Source organism: Cavia porcellus, unplaced genomic scaffold, assembly GCF_034190915.1.
Source record: "Cavia porcellus strain 051 isolate PalLab524CR breed Dunkin Hartley unplaced genomic scaffold, mCavPor4.1 scaffold_19, whole genome shotgun sequence".
NCBI classification, from domain to species: Eukaryota; Metazoa; Chordata; class Mammalia; order Rodentia; family Caviidae; genus Cavia; species Cavia porcellus.
The window spans coordinates 10,378,985-10,390,544 of NW_026947502.1; the positions used below are offsets into that span (position 1 = coordinate 10,378,985).

General features: G+C 40.8%; 1 long non-coding RNA gene across 1 annotated transcript; it reads left to right on the top strand.

The window, feature by feature from the left end:
* The first annotated feature begins 421 nt into the window (after positions 1-421).
* On the top strand, positions 422-10,947 carry LOC134471702 (uncharacterized). The gene is made up of 3 exons (XR_010041288.1): positions 422-440; positions 9,098-9,165; positions 10,868-10,947. It is a non-coding gene; the product is annotated as an uncharacterized LOC134471702 (long non-coding RNA).
* The last annotated feature ends 613 nt before the right edge of the window (positions 10,948-11,560 follow it).

An 11,560-nucleotide genomic window follows, 5' to 3' on the forward strand; every position in this document is an offset into this window, starting at 1 on the left:
GGAAGAGGAGGAAAAAGAGGAGGAGCAGGAGAAGGAGCAGGAGGAGAAGGAGAAAGGGGAATCGAAGAGGCAAATGGCGGCTGAAACATTGGTTTATGAGATGTAGCATGAGCAAGGCCTTTAGGAAAGGCCACAGGCCTGCAGAACTGAGAAGTTCATTTCCTGGTCTGTTCTGCTTACTATGTCATGTATTTTCTGCTAGGTTCTTAACCCTTTCCCAAAATCTTCCAATATCACTGTGGAGTAAGCAGGTACTTCATTTCTGTCTAGTTCATTTGCATGTGGCTCTTCTCAGTGAAACAGGGCAGAGATGGCTTGGACTAGGGGTTCATGGTGAGGTAACAGAGGGTGGGGCTTGTGCATTGTCTGTGTTGCTAAGAGGAAAGCTCTGAAAAGTGAGTCCATCTCTGCTCTTGGCTCACCTCATCACTGCAGCAAAAGTGAGTGACTCCTTATAGGTCCTTTCTTATACCCTCTGTTTCTACAAGAAACACCACTGCTGCACCACACAACCATTAATTTGCTGCTTTGGCACAGTGAATTTTATATTAACTAGGCCAGGTATAGGTCCTTATGTTCTCTTTAGGAGAACACCCTCTCAGCTACAGACAGACAGAAGTGAGAGGAACAGCATCATTCGAGCTAAACAGGATAACTTGCTGTTTTCTTTAATAGGCAGAATCTTGGAGCTACTGCCAGGAAATCTCTGAGCTTGTACGAAGTGTACCCACATCATTTGTGAAACTGGAGTTATCTGACAGAGGATTAAATGTTTGGCCCATAGGACTCAAGCAGCAATAAATCTATACTCTTTGAGGCTTAAGATGGATGTTTGTTTAGCTACTTGCTGCTACATACAGCAGGATTGAGTTTTTGTGGTCTCTCCTGGAAGACACCCTCAAAGTAAGCTTCTCCAGGAAAATTTAACTCTGTGATAATCTCCTGTGATTGAAGCAAGGCTGCAAGCTATAGACAGGTGTTTGATCCCCAAATCCATCTCCCATGGCTTAGTATTGATTGAGTTTAGGTAATGGTGGAAACTTCACTGCCCTTCTGCAGAGTGCTTATTTAATGTCCTGAAAGACATCATTGTGTCATCTCTGCTGAGTTGTCAGAATGAGGTTGCACAAGCCTCACTGCTTCCCTTTGTGTATGAGGAAAAGAGAGAAGCTAGAATCTGTCTCCCCAAACCCAGAGAATAGGAGATTATTATAGACAATAATAGCTTTTTGGAATCTTTACAATAATTGTTTCTCAGGGAGAACTATTATTTGCTTTTGAAATAACAGAAGGAAATGACTTTTTTTTCACCTGTGGATTCTGTGCAAAATTTCTATGCTCCAGGATGGATGAGTGGAAATCAGAGTTAATATATTGTGTTCAGAAATGCAGGACTTGATTCAATTAAAAAGCAGAGGTGTTAGTGTAATGGCTAAGGCCCACTCTTCAGTGACTTTGGATCTTTGTGCTCTAGAATTAATTTTAAAAAAGGTAGAAACCAACAAAGACTTGGGTTATTTTATCATGGACCTGGTACTCAGTCACACTCACCATGCATGGAATTGGGTAATATGCCCTTGCAAGCCTGACTCAGAAAAGGATATTTTGCATGGATTTTTTAGGTCATATTTTTACATCCTTTTCACCTTTGTCCTTCAAGACCACTTGTTTTGTTATTTTCTCACTGCTGGAGTAGTTAAAGGAGTTAAAGGAGGAAAGGATTATTTTAGCTTATAGTTTGTAGAAGTTTCAGTCCACGGTAAACTGGCTCCGTGACAGAAAAAACAGTCCATTCACAGCAGGCAGAGAGCAGCAAGACTTATTTCTATTTTCCCTTTATATTTCACCCAGATTGCAAGCCTATTGTTTAGTGCCACCTACACCTAGGGTGGGTCTTCCGTTTTTAGTAAATGTATCAATTAGCCACACCCAGAATTATGTTAAACCAGTTGCAGACTAACCCACTTTCCTACACCCATTATCCAGCATGACACACGCACGATTCAGTCACTCCCCAAAGCAAACAAGGCTTTGGAGGGGAGAGTCATCTAGATGGAAGCCATAGCACCAGCCCTTCCCACCTTTGTGGTAATTCAGAAAACAAATCAGGTAGACAGTTTTCTGATGGTGATGTTACAAGGAGTTTTGTCTTTCCTGTTTTGGAATGTTAATACTTGGCTTGTATCCTGAGAGCTCCATTTTTGATTTTGTCCCTTTGAGGGCAGAGGACACTGCAAGTGTCTGTACAATATGAGATTTTCCAGCTTGAGCCAGGTGTTAGTAGAAGTTTTGTAATATATTTGGTTTTAAGTTATAAGGAGTTGCATGTGAATCCAATGTCATTTGACTTTAGTGATACTTGGTCATAGCTTAGTATTGCATATGATTATGGACAGATCAAAATATTTTCTGCTCATCACAGTTTACTCTGTGCTCAATTATTGTGCTGATTTATAGTTAATAGTAGATCTTAGTTGTTTAAAGCTTTTGAGGTCTTAATTAGCAATTATTTCTTAACAGAATCATAGAAATTTAGAGTTTAAAGCTAAGATTTTCTAGCCCAGTCCCTCTAATGTATAATTTTTTAAGCCTAGAGAATGAAATTAATTTCCCTGAATGCTTCTTCCATTTTGCATATCCTATGGTCTTGTTAGTGGTACATAATATTTAACTTAAGGTTTCTTTCTTAGAATTACCTGACACTCCAAGTTCATAAAGTATACATTTTTTATTAAAAAAGAAGGTAAGTGCACATCAGCGACTCATCTTCTTGGTTAATGAGTATCTTCTGTCCAAGTCAAGATGCTTATGAGCAGGATATTTGGTGCTTCTCTTTTATTTTATTCACCAGATCTAACTTGACATGTACTATTAGAAATATTCTGAGATATGAATTACTCAATGTTGGGTTAGACTCACAATTTTAGGGACTGTTTGACAAACCAACCTGACCCAGTCTGGCAGAATCTAAATTCTCTTCTATTCACAAATACTGCTCATAGCAAATGAGGAAAAAAAGGCTTCAAGAATTCTGAGAGCTCATTTAAAGTTCATGAACATTTAGCAGGAATTATGTAATACATTTTGATTAGATTGCTGGACTATGTCACAAAAACATTCTTAACTCATACTTTTTGTTTCTGTTAGTTTGTGTGCATGTGTGTGTAGTAAAGAGACAATATTCCTCAAACTTAGATAAAGATTTTTTTAAAAAATAGGATTGTTTATTGGCTTATGTTCCTGAAGAGTCTAGGGATAGGTTTTACTTTAGAAATGGAGTGAACTGGGAATTGACATGATGCATGAGAGCCTTTACTCTCATTGTGTTGGCTTTGCTTCTTCTGTTTGGTCTCCATTTTCTTCTCTTTTGCCTCTAAAGGGAACAAGTTGGGCAGGTCCAGCCCATGCACTTCTAGGTTTCAGTGGAAGAACGATCTCTTTTGAAGTTCCCGCACAAATCTGATTGGACAAATTACAGTCACATGCCCATCTTTGGACCAATTCAAGTAGTGAAATACAGTGAGCTGACTGGCTAGGAATGGATTGTAGGTCCCACGTTTTGAGCTTTGGAGGATTGCCTACTCTTTTGAGCTTTGGAGTATTGCCAAATCATTCAAATGATTTGAATGTGGGTAAATTTTCAAAGGGAATGAAAGTAAATTCATCAAATAAAAAAATAATACGAGAAAGCCAGAAACAAAAGCTGTAATTGGTCTTATTCCAAAAAAGTTAAAGGTGAATTTTTAGACTAGGTTTTGAAGTAGTGTCTTTGTTACTTTTTACTCGTGGCTGAGACAAAAATACCTGACACCAAAAGTTAGGGAAGGAAAGGTTTATTTCTTACAGTTCTTGGCAGTTTCAATCCATACTAAGTTGGCTCCAAAGCAGCATAGCATGGTAGGACAGTCATTCAAGCCAGCTTCAAACAGCAAAAGTGAAAGCAAAACAGACCCCCCCCCCTCTTCCCACTGTTACACTGTCTTCACCCCTGGGCCTGTGAAACACTCGCACCATCAATCCAAGTGCTAGACAATGAGCCAATCACAGATGCTAGATTCAGTCACCTGTATGACTGAATGAGGCTTTGGGGGGACATTTAAATAAACCACAACAGGTAGTTTGATTTCAGTGCATTACTAGTGTGAAACTAGCTGGAAACCTGTATTGTTACTTATGCTTTCCTGGGCTATTGCTTCTCTTTCAGTTATAAATCTTTGATATATTCTGCTAGGAAAAAAAAAACAGTTTCAATGTTAGAATTTTAAGAATTTGCTTCTCAAAAGTGTAAACCTTACTTTTAAAGCATTTGGTTTGCCTGGGTCTAGTTAGACATGCAGAATACTATGTCCAATCCCAAATCTATTGAATCCGTACCAGCATTGTAGCAAATACCTGAGCAATTAGTGTAGATGTTAAAGGGTTTTTTTAAAATGACTGTTTAAAATTTTTACCCTGATTTAAGCAATCGGATTATCACATACTTCAGGGTTATTTTCTTTATATTTTTTCCTTGGAATTTATTAATCTTCTTAGATCAATATATCTTTATTCTTTCTTATCATTCAAAGACCTTATTATAAATATTTTAGGCTACACAATACTTTTCACAGTTTAGTTATCACTAATTTTCTGTTATTTTCCCTTCGTGTTTCCTTTTGGATGTTTTTAATTTCTGTATCTTCAAGTTTCCTTATTTTCTTCAACAGAGTTTCTAAGCCACTATAAATACTGTCTAGTATGCATATTTTTAATCTCCATCATTGTATTTTTTCCTCTAGAAGTTCAAATTAGTTCCTTTAAAAATAGAAGAAATCTTTATTGGGATTGCATTGAATCTGTATAACAGCTTTGGGAGAATGGCCATTTTCACAATGTATGTTTTGAGCAAGGGATGTCTTTCCATTTTCTGAGATCATCTTCAAATTCTTTTTTCAGTGTATTATAATTTTCCCTGTATAGATCTTTCACTTCTTTTGTAAGAGTAATTCCTAAATATTTCATTTTTTTGCTTACTAGTGTGAAGAGTGTGGTTTCTCTTATCGTATCCATGTAAAAGTATGCATAATGTCTATTAGTTATGTTATCTATATCATTACTGCGTATTTTTAGTGTTGGATTTGTTTCTTTATTTTGAGTGCCATTTTCTTGTTTCTTTACTTAGCTGGATTTTTTTATTTTTTATTTTTTATTTTTTGGTATTGGGGATCAAACTCATGACCTTGCGCCTGCCAGGCAGGCGCTTATGCCACTGAGCTAAATCCCCAGCCCAGACAACTGGAAATTTTTATTGTATGCCAGAAATTGTATACTTTACCTTGTTTTTTAAGTTTCTGTATTCTTTTTTAAGTGTTCATGCACTGTATTTTGGGACATGATTGATTTAGAAACAAGTTGATGATAACCATGGCTTGCTCTTATCTCTATCATGTTGTATCTCAAATCTTCAGTGAGAGAATTATGCTCTAACATTTCATGAGCCCCAATTACATTTTTTCGTTGCTCATTCTCACAGACTTTCCTTATTTTGTAAAGAGGTTTCTGGTGACTTTTACTCTGTGAATGATGTATCTTTGATAAATCAAGGTTTATAAAACCACTGGTAGGTTGAATATGTCTATGGAAAGTACAAGTAATTTAATATTTTATATTATATTTACTATTAATTTAATATGTACTATTGGGGCTGCTTTTTATGTAAAAGTATGAGAAATTAGAAGTTTTATTCTAAATCAATGAGATAGGGTAACAGTACAAACAAAAGAATGTAAAAATCCACCAGCCAAGTCTGTGACCATTTGAAACCATTCTACATTGACATGAGGTCAGATAGTGAAGAAAGGGGAAACAACTGTTGGTCCAGCATCAGTTTGAACCCTTTACCATCTCATGCACACAGCTTTGGAAAATGAGGATTGTAGGCTTCATTAACATTTACAGATTGTTCTATATTAATGCCTGTTATAACTTATACTTGCAAACCCTTGAGCACTCGTACATGGGGCTTTTCAGATATGGCTCGGTCTAAGGTGTGTGATTTCTGAATTAGTCCCCTAGTTGGATCAGCATAGTTCTGGGTGACATTGAATGGATTCATGACAGAAGGAAGCCCCACCCTGGGCATGGGTATCACCAGTCAGTAGTCTTATAGCCTGGATGGAATGTAAAGGGACAGAAAGTGTCGATGTCCGCTCCCGGCCGGCAGGAAGGACACACGACAAAGCCTGGCAGTGGACAACCTTTTCTTTTATTTTCCTTCTCCGTACAGCCTGCCCTGGGATCGCTCCCAGCCGAAGCCTCCTCTGGTCCGCTCCCCGCGGCTCCTTCTGGGCTTCTACTTTCGGGCTTCTTCTTCCCCCCCAGGGGTGGCACCGGTATATATACGGATACAGTGTCCAATCATGTTAAAGTAAGCAAGGCAAGCTGATTGGCTAACATCATCAGTTGCCAGGCAGACTATATTGTTGAGCGGGTTGCTTACGCGGTAAGCAGGAAACTAACGTGCTCGATGGGAGGGGTAATCTACCTCAGGCTTTACTCTTTACTACAGGCCTCACGTCCGCCAAGTGAGGCGACCGGGCTCGGGGCTGCGGCTCCCAACATCTCCCCCTTTTTTATTTTTTTTATAAATGTGCGCATCGTAGCCCTTCCTGGACTGGGTGCAGAGGCTTATGCCCTATGCGTAGGCCCACCGTAGGTCCTTGGCTTAGACCCTGGTCGGCCGTCCCATGGTCTGTCAAGGCCCTGAGGCCCTCGTCCTTTTTCTAGGGCCAGGCACAAACTGGACGGAACCTGGATGCACACAAGCTTGCACTCATTTCCTCTCTGTAAAGAAATCCCCTCGGAGAGAAATTTAGACCTGGGCAGCATCTAACAGTCCAGCGGCTTACGTGCAGGATGGGGTAGGGCCTGGCTTAGGTCGAGTCGTGCTGGGGAGGCACGCTCTTACCCGTCATTGACTCACCTACCCTACTGTGTATTGTCACCTTATGGAGGAGAATGAGGGATGCCCGCCATATCTAGACTCGGTCGTGGGCCAATTGAGCAAGCCATGCATATGCCTGAGGATCTTCTTGTCCATTTCGGGCTACCGCTATTTTTATTCATCTTATTGGTTGGTCTGTGATGGATCTCCAGTAGGGCAGGTCTGATCTTCAGTCGAGGGCTTTGTTGCCCGTGTCAGTCTCTCCGGTATCCACAGTGGTTCTCGTCCCGGTTCCTGTGGGAAAACACAAACCGCGCCTCGGTTCCAGCTGATTACCGGATCCGGGCCCATCCATTGTCATGCCATAGATAACCGCGCCTTTGGAGGCAGGCCTTGGCTTACTCCCCCTTTTTGTTTTTTATTTTTTATTTTTATCTTTTTTTTTTTTTTTTTTTATTGGTACCAGGGATCGAACTGGCGATTGCCTGCTTACAAGGCAGGCGCTTATGCCACTGAGCTAAACCCCCAGCCCCCCTTTCCTCGACCGGCGTTTTTCTCAGCCTGCTCGGCAGAGAACTCTGTGTACCAGGCTCGCCAATCCAGGTAACTGCCCGAGGGCAGACACGCCTTTGCCAGCTGAATCCAGTCCGCGGGGGTGAGGGGCCCAGAAGACAGGTTCTCTAGCATGGCAATGGTGTAAGGCACAGTCGGCCCAAAGGTTGTAACTGCATTTTTAAGTTCTCTAATCTGCTTTATCTCAAAAGGCTCCCATACATTGCGTCCCTGGCCCATAGCTACTTGTACAGGAAATATCCCGTAGGGGCCACTATCTATCCCAGGTGGATGTACCTCATGAGACAAGCGTCCCCCCTGCCAAAGCCGCCTGTAAAAATACCGACCCGCCGGCGGCGGAGCATAAGACAGCGGCCGTGATTGGGCGGAAAATGGGGGCCCGTGCATCACTTCCTGTTCTGGCGAAAGGGGAGGGAGCCCCCAGGCGGCCGCCCCGTGGCGAGGGATCGCCTCCCTCTCGTGCCGGGGAGCGCTCAGGAGCTCTCTACTCCTCCGCAGACCAGGTTGAGCAGAGTGCAATTCGCGGGGCAACGCTGGAAAAGAACCCTGCGACTCCTTATTGAGCGATTTGGGCTCCTGACAGCTGGTCTCTTTGGCCTCCTTGCCATTCAACTTTCCCTCGTCCTCGGAGTCAGACGACTCCGAGGCTAGAGCCCCGTCCTCCTCCTTAGCATCCTTGTTCCCCTTGACGGGCCCCTCTCGGGAGCTCCCTGACTGGGCCTGCTCAGATACCCTGCGTACTTTTGTAAGCTCTTGAGAGCTTTTTCCACAACCACCCTCGCTTTTAGTGTTGCTACCTAACATGTTTCCCATCTTTTAATATGTTACTCACCGCGTGAGGCCCAAGGAATCCGCCACTTACGCGTGAGCCTGAGGGGAGTCTAAAAGCCCTGTAGGTGCGCGCCACCCAGAGCCCAGGCTTATCCCCAACTCACCTGTCTCGCAGCTCTGTACTGGAGCGTTGTCCACTTCCACGTCTCGGGGGTGATCAGTCCCCGTACGGGCCACCAAATGTCGATGTCCGCTCCTGGCCGGCAGGAAGGACACACGACAAAGCCTGGCAGTGGACAACCTTTTCTTTTATTTTCCTTCTCCGTACAGCCTGCCCTGGGATCGCTCCCAGCCGAAGCCTCCTCTGGTCCGCTCCCCGCGGCTCCTTCTGGGCTTCTACTTTCGGGCTTCTTCTTCCCCCCCAGGGGTGGCACCGGTATATATACGGATACAGTGTCCAATCATGTTAAAGTAAGCAAGGCAAGCTGATTGGCTAACATCATCAGTTGCCAGGCAGACTATATTGTTGAGCGGGTTGCTTACGCGGTAAGCAGGAAACTAACGTGCTCGATGGGAGGGGTAATCTACCTCAGGCTTTACTCTTTACTACAGGCCTCACGTCCACCAAGTGAGGCGACCGGGCTCGGGGCTGCGGCTCCCAACAAGAAAGAAGGCAAGCTGCTGCTTTGGACTACTTGCTGTATATGGACTGTTTCTCCTCAGCTGTGTTCCTCTGCCATGCTGAGCCTGCAGACTGTCTTGGAGCCAGTAGACTACTGAACCCTCTACAAACTCTGAGCTAAAATAAGCTTTTACTCCTTTAACTTATAGGGGTGAAGCAGTGAAAAATAACTGCAACAATGCCTAATGGACACCATTCGTTTCTGCCACTTCCCTTGGTAAGTCAACATTATCTCTGACTTAGCCTTATGCAAAGATTCCCAAAGTAATCATCTGTTCATATCCTTGGTATATTGTAGTCTTGGTTCATATATTCATCCAGAGACACATTTTAAAAGCTCATTTCTGATCCTATTACTTCACTGCTTAAAGTCTTTTAATGGCTTCTCAAAATGCTTAAGAATGAAATCTAAGCTCCTTTACTGTGATCTGTACTGGCTTGCTTTCCAACTCATCTTCAATGGCTTGTCCTCCCATTTCCAGTAACCCTGGATTATTTCCTGTTTCTTTGTCCCACCAAGAGCTATTTTTTAGAAAGCAAAACAGAAAAAAGTATAGAGATAATACAGAGTTTCAAAAAAAATAGCAGTAAGAAATCAACACTAGTTGATTAATGTATTACATATTATATTAATATGTATTAATACATTACATATTGTTAGAAGTTCAAGTCACAAAATTGAAGCATAAAAAATGAACAGAAAATCAAACAATGACAGCACAAACTATTCTTTTTGATCAACTAGCAGAGAATTAGTAGTATGATTATCTATCTTGCACACTTAAACATACATACAGTTATATGTATACCTACAAGTTATTCTTTCCTTTTGAGCCCTTTCTTCCCCTTTCATTGTTAAGATATCTGTTATACATTTTGGATCTTATTAGTCTTTCAGTTTATTATTATTTTTATTATTTATTTTTTACACTAGAGAGACAATACAATATTTACAAGTATGAGTCTGATTTAGTTCACTTAGTTTTTACTCTTAAGTCTTTGCATTTGTTGCTATATTTTTCTATTTTCCTTTCTGCTTCCTGTTATTTATCTGGTCTCTTTTTATGTCTGGCTCCTCTTCCTTTAAATCTGAGCTTGAAATCTTAGAGAAGCCTTTCTGCCTACATAAAGTACCTTCCTCCATAAAATCAAGTAATATTCTTATAATTTTCTTAATATAATTTACTACAATACAGAATTCTCTTAGTTTGTCTGTCTTCCCCCATTAGGATATAAACGTCTTAGAGATGGGTACCTTGTCCATGTTGTTCACAGCCATATGCTCATGTGTAGAATATTCTTGGCACATGCCATCCACTTGCTGGCTATTACTGAATATAAAAAGAATCACAAGATCACTTTTAGTACAAAGAGTATTTATAGTACACAGTTGATATTAGAGCTTGTTCAGGCTCATTCTGACTGTCTGTGGCACTACTCTGAATGGCTGGTGCCTAAATATACTAAACTTTACATATATGACACGTTAATATGTGGCAAGTTGATGTATTTGGTAATGCTTTCTTTGTATGCCAATAAACCTGTTTTGTGTGTGCTAGACTTGAGAATCTATGGTGAAAAATGAAAATCTTCTTTGCAGAAGTAGATTTTTGACTAGGTTTTTGCTTCTCAAAACAAATGGAATCTTAGGAGACTTCATATGCATAAAAGAATGCACTAATATATTAGCATATATTTTTCATAATTTTCTGTGTTTTAAGTCTAAAGTATTCCCCTAAAGCCTTGTGTGTTTGGAAGATGATTGGATCATGGCGGTGCTACACTTGTTGGTGGATTCAGCCCCTGATGAGTTCAGTAGCTGAATGTGCTGTTAGGAGGTGGGGACTGGTTGGAAGTAGATCACTTAGGGGATTTTCTTGTCCCTAACTCTACTATTGCCTTTTCTTTCTGCTTCTTAGCTGCCATGGGATGAGCAGTTGTCTTCCACTGGGTCGTTTGTGCCTTGGAGACAGCCAGCTTTGGATTGAAACTGTGAGCCAAATTAACCTCTTTTTATTTTGATTTGCAGATGTCACATATTTTTTCCAGCAACAGGAAAGTGACTAATACGATGTATCTATCTATCTATATCTGTATATGATGTATGTATGTGTGTACATACAAAAGGGGTAATGCATTTACTTATATAAGTATATATATAAATATAATTAAGTTGTTAGAATTGCACGTGGAAGAAGGAAGAAATATATTTGTGTGTTTAATGGGGTAATATATATGTTTATGTGTGTATGCATGTAAATATTCATGCAGTGTTACTCCATTTCCAATCATAATTAGGTACATGTGTAACTTCCATGAACTGTAATCTGAAATGTTTACCTAAGGAACAATATGCCCTACTTAACTCTTTGATTCCTTTAATGAAAATTATATAGTCAGTTACTATTTGAAAATATGATATTTTTGAACTTCATGTTATGGAGTGCTGTTGATTTTGTCAGAAAGTAAGATTATGGTGGGATTCCCAGAACCAAGAAATACATTTAGGGCAAAATTTCACTGATTTTCAAAAGTGTTTTCCTTTTTTTCACCTGTGCTTCTCACAGGACTGTGAAAAAGAAGATAACACTTCATAGAGTGGAACAATGCAC